Source organism: Canis aureus, chromosome 1 (genome assembly GCF_053574225.1).
Source record: "Canis aureus isolate CA01 chromosome 1, VMU_Caureus_v.1.0, whole genome shotgun sequence".
Classification (NCBI taxonomy): Eukaryota; Metazoa; Chordata; class Mammalia; order Carnivora; family Canidae; genus Canis; species Canis aureus.
In genome coordinates this window covers 97,725,869-97,736,958 of record NC_135611.1, presented here as the reverse complement: position 1 = coordinate 97,736,958, position 11,090 = coordinate 97,725,869, and the positions used below count along the sequence as shown (strand labels likewise).

Here is an 11,090-nt window from a genome sequence, read left to right as displayed (position 1 = left end):
GTGCTGCAGACAGAAGTCTGACGTAGATCGCCAGGGATGGAGTCAAGGGCTGGTGGCAGTGCGTTCCTTCTGGAGTTTCTAGGGGACAACATCTCTCCCTATCTCTTCCTGCTTCCAGAGGCTGCTCTGGGTCATGAGCTGAGCCCTGGGGACGGTGGGAAGGTTTCATTCTACCCCCAGAGGCAGATAATCTGACATTCACATCATAACCCAGTATGCTATGCAACAATTTAAATATGAGTAGGACATAAAACCCCTGCAGAAGGGAGCCTGCTGAGCTTGGCAGTGGGATGTCAGGGGTGACCTCAGTGAGGGTGACTGGGAAGCTGAATTCTGAGGGGTTTCTGGGATCTTCCAGGTACATGGAGGTGAACAGACACTTCAGCAAGAGAGGCTGTGTGGGGAGCAGCCCAAGGCCTGCACGACTCAGCGTTTCCAGAACCCTGTGTAGGAGGCTGGGTTGGGGCAATGTTGAAAGGCCAGGCTGCTAAGATGGCCGGACCTGGAGGGTGTAGGAATAACCCATGTCTCCCTCTCAATGCCCGGGGAATGAGACTGTGCAGTGCGGTCAGGTTTGTATTTTATGTGGACGCCTCGAACAGTAATGTGGGGTGCTCTGGGGAGTTGAAAGGATAGCAGATATCAGTACAAGCAAAACATGATGGGATCTTGAAGGAAGGCAGCGGTGGTAGGCTGGACAGGAGGGGACGGGCTCCAGATACAGTGAGAAGGTTAAACAATCTGCATGTCGAGGTTGGGTGAGGGCAGGTGAGCAGCTTGGCTTGTCTGGAGGCAGGGCTGACATAGAATTTGGATGCCAGCTTTTCCGTGGTAAGCAGGGAAGGCCACAGGATGGAGCAGAGGGAGAGGTGGCCCTGCAGAGCTCCCTCCTGGCTCCCTCCATCCTCACTCATCCTCACTCATCCTCACTCATCCTCTTTCATCCTCACTCAGCATCCTCAGCCAAGCACCCCTGTAGGTGAGCTCCTGAAGGGGTGAGCCGTAGAGACCACCCGCCCCCAGAGGCAGGGAGGAAGATGCTCTGGAGGAGTCCACACAGGGAACAAGATGCAGAGCAAAGGCCACGCTTCTGACTGGGACAGTGAGGTTGATCAAGTCTCATCCATCGGGATGCAGAGCACAGGTGGAGGAAGGTGAGGGCTGGGTTCTGGATGCATCCACAGAGAGCTGCCCCGTGCTTAGGAGTGGAAGTTGAAGATTATTGGTATGCAGGGGACATTGCACTCTTTGATGATGGGTGAACACTCAGGGAAGAAGAGGGACAAGGAAGGATCCCAAGGACATGCCAGGCTTCCAGGATGGGAGCTGAGAAAAAATTACCAGGAGTTGGAGGCACCTGGGGAAGCCTGGTTGGATGGACACCCAGTGTCTTAGTTCGGCTGCTATCACAAAATGTATAGACCAGGCAACTTTAACAATAAACATTTATTCTTCCCAGTTCTGGAGGATGGGAGTCCAAGACCAAGGCTCCAGCAGACTGGTGTCTGGAGAAAGCCCCTCCTGGTTTCTTGGCGGCTGTCTTCTCAGGTGTCCTCAGAGGTGGCTGATGGGCAAGTAGGCTCTGGGGAGTCCTCTTATAAGGGTACTAATCCCATACCTGGGAGGGCCCTCAGGACCTACTCACCTCCCAAAGGTCTCGCTTCCTCACACCATCACATTGGGGCCTAGGTTTCAACATATGAACAAGAGCACTAGCAGCAATTGTAATTCCGTAGAGCATCCCATGCCGAGCCGTGTAACCTGTTACGCCCGTCAGCTTCCGTGGCCTGTGAGGTAGCATTTACATCCCATTCTGCACACAGAGAAACCGGGAATCAGAGGGTTTATGATGTATGCCAGGGCCACACAGGGTTAGGAACTGGCCGGTCTGCCTGACTTCAAATCCACGTTTATGGCCACAACCTCACCCAATTCAGAGAGCTTGAGTCAGGTATGTACTGAGAACCATGACACTTCAACAAGGAGAGCAGAGGGGAAACTGCTTAGGTCACAGAATGGTGCCAACCACATAAAAGATGAGGAAATGGATAAAAATAAAATGCTTTCCAGAAGGTGGAGTGAAATGCAAGGGAAGATCTAAGGCCATGGCTTGAGGCACAGCAGCGAATGTAGAGTGGGTGAAAGAAGAAAGAGGGGTGCATTTGGGGGGAGAGCAGGATGGGAGAGGTGGAGACCCAGGGAAGGGGGAGGGCAGGAGGGAGGGCAGAACTGTCACCCTGGGGCAGGTAGAGACAGAGGAACTGGAGAGCTGATCATCGATCATTGGGGTTGAGTAGGAGACAGGTATCCTAAGGACGAGATCTGGGTAGACAGACCTTTCCAGAGACGGGGTTGAGGGAGTCCCAAGGACGGTGACACACCGGGGTTTCCTGACTTCTACCTTACTATCTCACTAAGAGTTCTTACAGAAGCCATTCCCACCTTTGAGGCTGATGGAGGACAATCCAGTCTCTGGAGCCAGTGCAATTCCAGCTGGAATTTTGGAGGAGGGACTGCCAGGGAGAGCCGATGGAAAGGCAGAACCAGTGATGGGAGGGAGCGGGGAAGAAATGCCCTGTCCCTGTCTCCTGCTCTCCCATCTCCTGTAGGTGCCCTCTATTGGCCAAACTCATGGGAAGCCAGAGGTGCAGGAGCCTGGCAGTGATGAGTGATGGAGGGCGAGCTGGGCAGGGCAAGAGGAGCTGGGCCAGAGTTATGCTTGATTTGGATGTTACACCTGATTTTCTCTGCAACATGAAAGCGAAGTTTGTACTTAAAAAGTGAGAAGGGTCCATTTCAATAAGGAATTTGAGTTGAGGCGGAATGGTTAATGCCTGCCGAGGGGAACAGGGGACGCTGCCAACCACGAGGAACAGGAAGGTTGCTGCAGGCATATGTGCCCCCTCCCCATGACTCTGTGGCATCCCTCAGTGCACAGGGCTGCTTTTCTCTGTGTCCATCTGCTGCATATGAACTGGGAAGAAAGTGAATCATTAGATGGAGACTCATCAAAGGTGCAGGTGGGGGAGGGAGGGCAAGAGGAAGGCAGGCTAACAGGCAGGCAATAGGCTGGAGCAAGGAAGGACAGAGATGGAAATGGCCACTGTAGGAGGACCACATGCAGGCCCAGTGGTCTTGAGGACCTGGGGAGGTGGCAGCCTGGATTCTTGGGGATGCACATCCCAGGGAAGTGGATGGGAGCAGGAGGTCCATGGAGATGCCCCTTAGGCATAGGTGGGGAAAGGGAGCAACCACAACAGAGGGCGGGGAAGGGGTGGGTTCAACTTCACGAAAGCCAGAGGTTGGGGCCATCCTGTGAGGAGGCTGGGAACAGAAGTTTATTGCTGACGACAGCGTGGGAAGAGGTGGATAGCTGGACACCCGGGAGAGACAGAATGAGAGCAGGGGACATTCAGATGGGAAAAAACACGAGCCACACGTAGAACTAGTAGAGGGGTTGGGCACCAGGCCTGGGGGGCGGGGGAGCCTGAGGTGGCAGATGTGCTCTCTGCAGGGATCCCAAGGTGTGCACTCTCAAATTCTGAGTGTAGGAAGGTTCGTGGGATGAGATGACTCTGTAACAGGTCCCCTGACAGTGGAAACCTGGTGCCAAAACGGTTGAACCCAACAGTTCAGCACTACGGACAGTTCCCCAAGTCCTATCCCAGGGGCAGGCCTGCACGGGGCTGGCTCCCCGAAAGCTCTCCACAAGAGGTGTCAGCACCTCTCCACAAGTGCTGTTTCCTTACTTCTAAGGCCCAGATGTTGTCCCTCCATCCAGGCCCCTCCAGCCGCCCACAACCATGTGAGCAATGGGGTGAGAGCCACTCAACCTGCATCCTCAGTGATCCCACTGCCCTGCTCCTTGCTGTTCAGGCCTTGGGCTGAGAGCCCTATATGTAGGCCCATCCAATCTCGATGACCCCATCCTGTAAGTCGTACCCATTGGACAGGTGAGGAGGACACTGAAGCCAGGGGAGGTTGAGTGACTTTACAAGGTGACCCGGCTAGTGGGTGGCCAAGCAGGAATTCATGCACTGCCAGCCTGACCCCAGCACCCTATAAGCACAATCACACAAGGAGACAGGGGAATCCTTATTCCAGTCCCGCCCCTGCTCAGTTCCCCTCTGTGGAAGGAGAACGAGACACAACTAGCACCTTCTTGTACCGTTGCCATGGTGACCGGGCAGCAAACCACAAGTGCCAGGCAGGGCTAGCATGAGGGGTTTTTATTATTGCCGAGGTAAGAGGGGCCGGTATCTACTGTGCACACAGAGAGGGGAAGAAGTAAACTGTGGGAAAGCTGTGGATGTGCTGGCCCGGGTGGGGAAGATGGAGCAGGAAGGGGAAGGATTTTTGTGCACTCTGAGAACAGACTCTGCAGGAAGCAAACCAGTTCTTGCTTCAAAGAGAGGAGTCCAAGGGGGCGAGGCTGGGGGGTGGGAGAAACAGGGAGAGAGCTGCCAGGCCAGGACCAGCACTCGAAGGAAAGTCTGGGAGGCCACAGCGGGCCAGAGACAGTTGCTGGATTAAAATATGTGAGAGCCTTACTTCACTTGTAGAATAAATTGTAGCTTTTCCTGAAGGATTAATTCATTCAGAAAAATTTTAGTGGATTCTGTATTCCCATCAATTCCTTGACCAAATGCATGTCAAGGTTTACATGGAAACCAATTTGTGCTCACTCTTCCTCAAAAGGATATTTTTAGAGACATCTCATTTTATCATATGATCTTCACAAATGCATTTCATGGCTGAATAATGTTCTGTGGAGTCGAGAAAATGTCATTTCCTCAGGCTCCCCTATCCATGGACACTTTGATTGTTTCTAGTATATGAATGTTGTAAACAGTGCCATGATGGAAGCCTTTGGACATCCGGCTTCTTTTGTTTCACTGAATGGTTTCCCAGTAGAAACCACAAGGGAATACAGATTTCTCAGCTCTTGTCTGCCAAGTGGCTTCCTTGAGGTTCCCTATGGGGTTTCACTGCCGGCAGCGATCAGTAGGAGCACACCAGGTTCATGGCAGCTGCGCCAGCTTTGGGTTTTACTGTTTTGCAAATGGCTCCTCGAGGCTTTGGGTCTAGGTTGGTGGAGAGAGTGCCAAACTTTTGCCTTCAATTGACTGATTTGCTCTGAACCTAAGTGGTGAGATATGCCCAGACCTTGATGGCGGTGGTCAGCTTGTGTACCTGAGCCTCAGCAGAGCTTGCTCATGCCTTTCCCTCAGAGGCTCCGCTTGGAACCTCAGACTCATCTTTTGGGGCTCACATGATTGTTTTGGCTATTTTTTTAAGGATTTTATTTATTTATTTATTTAAGAGCGAGAGCACAAGTGGGATGAGCAGAGCAATCCCTCTGCTGACCAGGGAGCCCCATGTGGGACTCAATCCCAGGACTCTGGGATTATGACCTGAGCCTAAGGCAGATACTTCATTGAGCCACCCAGTTTGGGCTATTTTTAATTTAGATTTTTTTCTGCCAAGCTCTGCATGGGTTTGACTATATGACAAATGTTTACTCTCTTAATCATTTTCAAAAATATTTTAGCATATATAAATTATGTATGATATTAGTTACATTATGTTACATCATTATTTACATATTATCTACTACATTATTCATTATGATTTACACATAATTATATATGTGTAAACATATATATTAATATATATGACCTATATTGGTATAATATTGATTATGCTAATTATAGATACTGTTCCCTTCATGCAGATATGCATTATGATTTACAGATAAATATATAGCCTATATTTGTATATTTATATATTAATTATATGTACTATTGCTCTTTAGCATGGATGCATTATGTCTTATGTTTTGTACAAATTAGATTTGTATCCAATTACATAATTAGATATACTGACTACTCATACAGCCTATGTTGGTTCAATATTTATGCATATGAATTCTGTGTATTACTTCTTCATGTGGAGACTCAATGATGATACAGGGACATTGATATGAAGACAGCTAGAACCCCAGATGGCCTCCATGGTCTCAAGGCTGAGAAGCAAAGCCACCAGCGGCCACACTACATCCATCCAGGGGTCTCAGACTCAAGAATCCTCTGATAGATTTGTCACCCCACAGAGGGCTGGTGTCACCACCCAGAGTTTCTGAAGCTCCAATGAGTGAGGAGCAGCTCCTGGGTGACCTCAGTGCTGCCCTGTCAGGATGGAGCTGTGTCACAGGAAGGGAGAAATGAGGGACAACAGGTTCGAGGGGACGTCTAGTTGGGTTCCGGCACAACAGATGCTCCATGGAGATGCCGTGGAGGCAGCTGGGTGGGTGTGAGTCTGGGCTGTATGAAAAGGATGAATGATCATATAAGTTAGGACAGTTTGATGTTAAAGCCACCACACCGATGAGATTAGAAAGGCGATGAGATGCTAAGGAAGGAAAGTGGTTCCATGACTAAATCCTGGGTGAAAACTGATGCTGAAAGGATTGGGAGAAAAACAGAAACCAGTATAGGAGACATAGAAGGAAAGGCTAGTGGGGCCAGAGGAGTACACACAACAACAACAACAACAACAATAGAAACACACAACTATAAACACAGCAGAGTGTGTCGCTCTGGAATTGAAGTGATGGATATATCTCAAAGACAGATGGGCAGACTGTGTCAAATGGAACCAATGCTGGAAAGATGGAGGGATCTTTCCATGGCAGCAGAATTGTCCCAAGATGAGATTGTGACTGAGACACAATTCTGTACAAAGAAAAGAATCAAAGAATGTGTACTAAGGACGTGGATGGATGACATAAGTTATACCTCAAGTACTCAGTTTCAAAATAAAAGAGAATTTAGCATATTTCCACCACTACTTCTACCCCCAGATATTCTTCACCTGGGGCAAATGAAAAAAAAATTGATTTATTAAAAAAAAGACATGAGCATAAGTATTGACAATATCTTCATTCATATAGAATACTTGAATGAACCCAAATGTTCATTATTAAGAGAATGGATATCTTGTGATATATTCTTACAAGGACAAATTACTCAGCCTTAAAAAATAAGATGAACTGCTCATTTGAATAAAAACATGTGGATCTCAAAAACATTACTCTGAGCAAGAAATAGCTATCAAAGTGCATATTGTGATTTGCCTCACCAGGATGTTCAGTCAACGCAAACTAGAGGTATTTCATTGACATTAAAACAGGCTGCCAGTCAATGTCCTCAATAACCAAATCATGGAAAGAGCCCAGGTGTCCATCAACAGATGGATGGATAAAGAAGATGTGGTGTATACCTACAGTGGAACATCACTCAGCCATCAAAAAGGATGAAATCTTGCCTTTTGCAATGATGTTGAATAGAAGTAGAGAGTATAATGCTAAGTGAAATAAGTCGGTCAGAGAAAGACAATTGTATGATTTCACTCATGTGGAGTTTAAGAGACAAAACAGACAAATACAGGGGAAAGGAAAGAAAAATAAAACAAAGTGAACTGAGAGGGAGGCAAATCATAAGAGACTCTTAACTCTAGGAAACAAACAGGGTCGCTGGAGGGGAGGTGGGTGGGGGATGGAGTAACAGGGTGATGGGCAGTAAGGAGAGCATGTGATGTGATGAGCATTGGATGTTATATACAACCGATGAGTCACTGAACTCTACCTCTAACACTAAAAACAAAAACAAAAACAAACAAAAAGCAGGCTGCCTGTGCCCAGGCTGGTCGCACTCCAATTGAAATGTTAGCGGGCTCCGTTCTGTGTTGACGAGTATAGTTTGTACATTGAAAGAGTTTTTGGAAAATGTAGGGGGTGATACATTTCAAAAATTTGTCAAGTCATACACTTAAGTTTGGCATCTTCACTATATTTTAATTTTAAATTGATACAAAAACATAGACAAGGAGGTGAGGAAGAACGGCCATCCCAGAGTAACGGGGGGGGGCACATTTTATTTGTAGATCGCCTCCCACCACCCGCCAGGTGACTGACCTATGAGCGAGCCGTTGCCGGCTGGGTTCCGGGTGGAATGTTGGGGGTTCCGTGGGCTGTGTGGTGGCTGCGGGGCCCACGGTGACCGGGCAGACCCTGCGTGGGGCGGTGCCATGGAGGGGCCGCCGTCCTCCGCAGCGTGGCGTGGGGCTGCTCCTCGGGCAGCTGGGCCAGGTGGTGGCGACGCTGCTGCCCAGGGCCCTGTGTCCACGGCTCCCCTCACAGCCGCCGGCGGAGACCGAGGCGTGTCTGCCCATCGTCGGCGTCTTGACGGGTCTCTTCTTTTTTTTTTTTTTTTTTTTTTTTTTAATTTTTATTATTCATGATAGTCACACAGAGAGAGAGAGAGAGAGAGAGGCAGAGACATAGGCAAAGGGAGAAGCAGGCTCCATGCACCGGGAGCCTGACGTGGGATTCGATCCCGGGTTTCCAGGATCGCGCCCTGGGCCAGAGGCAGGCGCCAAACCCCTGCGCCACCCAGGGATCCCTTGACGGGTCTCTTCTTGACGCTCCGGCTCATCCGGGCCCTTAGAAGTCGGCTTTACAGAAGACACAAGAGGTGGCTCGCGGAAACTCGGGCTGAGCAGATCGAGGAGAAATGCCAACTCGTTGACAAGCTTTACGCGGCCAAGAAGGAGTGTGCGCTGGTCGGGAAGTCTCTGGAGAACGCCCGGCGGGAGGAAGGGCCGGTGAAGGTTCCCGGCCCTGCGGCCGCTCACAGCAAGGTGCGGCCCGACTCCACGGTGAAGGAGCTGACTCCTGTGGCTCGAGACCTGAACGGAGCGAGAGCCGGGGCCCCCACGGCCAGAGACGGGGACAGCAAGGGTGCCAGAAGTGGTGAAGTCCCTGCAAGAGGTCACGGGAGCCACCACACCCCCGGGAGCTTCTCCTAACCTGCTTGGAGACCAAGAGCCGAGCCCCGGTGGTCCCTCCCCAGGAGTGGGCCTGGGCCTCAGAGCACCACTGAACCCCCCTCTCCAGGCCTGGGCCTGGGCCTGGGCGTCAGAGCATCGCTGAACCCCCCTCTCCCGCCCTGGGCCTGGGCCTCAGAGCACCGCTGAACACCCCTCTCCGGGTGGGCCTGGGCCTGGGCCTCAGAGGACCACTGAACCCCCCTCTCCAGGCCAGGGCTTGGGCCTGGGCCTCAGAGCACCGCTGAACTCCCCTCTCCAGGTGGGCCTGGGCCTAGGCCTCAGAGCACCGCTGAACCCCCCTCTCCAGGTGGGCCTGGGCCTAGGCCTCAGAGCACCGCTGAACCCCCCTCTCCAGGTGGGCCTGGGCCTGGCCCTCAGAGCACTGCTGAACCCCCCTCTCCAGGCCTGGGCCTGGGCCTCAGAGCACCACTGAACTCCGCTCTCCAGGTGGGCCTGGGACTGGGCCTCAGAGCACCGCTGAACCCCCCTCTCCAGGCCTGGGTCTGGGCCTCAGAGCACCACTGAACTCCGCTCTCCAGGTGGGCCTGGGCCTGGGCTTCAGAGCACCGCTGAACCCCCCTCTCCAGGCCTGGGCCTGGGCCTCAGAGCACCACTGAACCCCCCTCTCCAGGTGGGCCTGGGCCTGGGCCTCAGAGCACCGCTGAACCCCCCTCTCCAGGTGGGCCTGGGCCTGGGCCTCAGAGCACCGCTGAACCCCCTCTCCAGGTGGGCCTGGGCCTGGCCCTCAGAGCACTGCTGAACCCCCCTCTCCAGGTGGGCCTGGGCCTGGACCTCAGAGCACCGCTGAACTCCGCTCTCCAGGCCTGGGCCTGGGCCTCAGAGCACCACTGAACTCCCCTCTCCAGGCCTGGGCCTGGGCCTCAGAGCACCGCTGAAACCCCCTCTCCAGGTGAGCCTGGGCCTGGGCCTCAGAGCACCACTGAACTCCCCTCTCCAGGCCTGGGCCTGGGCCTCAGAGCACCGCTGAACCCCTCTCTCCAGGTGGGCCTGGGCCTGGGCCTCAGAGCACCGCTGAACCCCCCTCTCCAGGCCTGGGCCTGGGCCTCAGAGCACCGCTGAACCCCCCTCTCCAGGCCTGGGCCTGGGCCTCAGAGCACCGCTGAACCCCCCTCTCCCGGCCTGGGCCTCAGAGCACCACTGAACCCCCCTCTCCAGGCCTGGGCCTGGACGTCAGAGCACCGCTGAACCCCCCTCTCCAGGCCTGGGCCTGGGCCTCAGAGCACCACTGAACCCCCCTCTCCAGGCCAGGGCCTGGGCCTCAGAGCACCGCTGAACTCCGCTCTCCAGGTGGGCCTGGGCCTGGGCCTCAGAGCACCGCTGAACCCCCCTCTCCAGGCCTGGGCCTGGGCCTCAGAGCACCGCTGAACCCCCCTCTCAAGGCCTGGGCCTGGGCCTCAGAGCACCGCTGAACCCCCCTCTCCAGGTGGGCCTGGGCCTGGGCCTCAGAGCACCACTGAACCCCCCTCTCCAGGCGGGCCTCCCAGCTGCCAGGTGGCCCTGCCCACCCCCACCCCCACCCCACCATCAGTGAAGCCACTGGGTGCAGGGAGCCCCTCCCTGCACTGGGGTTCCTCGAGCTTTACGTGCCGGGCTCAGCCATGAGCTCCTTCATGGACCACTTCTCCAGATCTAAGTATAGAATATTAGACTCCCCAGGACACACCAAGAAATGTGGGACTTTCTATTCACAGAATGTTTGGATTCTCTCCTATTAGTGTGAAAGAAATGTTCTTAAGAGACTAATCTTTTACTGAATTTGAGTCATTAAACCACATTTCTCAAAGCAGTTTTGGTAAATATTATTTATATATTAATCTTACAAGTGAACGATTTACATTTTAGTCTCTGTATAAATATCGCACTATAATTTGAAAATATATGCAGTTTATCGATAAAGACGTTCAGCTGGCAATAGAGGGTATTTTCTTCTAGAGTGGAATTCCCAGCAGTCATGAGCTACTAGTCAAAGCAACTTGTTGCCTGAGTGGGTATCATTGAAAAGCAAAATATAATTGATCTCTTTTGAGATGGAGTTAAGTAGCACTCTCAGAAATTTTTATCATTTAATATTTGTACTCTAATACAACAATAGCTAATTTTTTAAAAACAAATTTGACACATCACATAGAGCTGGTTGGTTTTGCCTGCAAGTTCCCTGACCGAGAAGAAACCCAGGTGAC

General features: G+C 52.1%; 1 long non-coding RNA gene across 1 annotated transcript; it reads left to right on the top strand.

The window, feature by feature from the left end:
* The first annotated feature begins 8,309 nt into the window (after positions 1–8,309).
* LOC144321088 (uncharacterized) lies at positions 8,310–10,822 on the top strand. The gene is made up of 2 exons (XR_013386799.1): positions 8,310–8,976; positions 9,076–10,822. It is a non-coding gene; the product is annotated as an uncharacterized LOC144321088 (long non-coding RNA).
* The last annotated feature ends 268 nt before the right edge of the window (positions 10,823–11,090 follow it).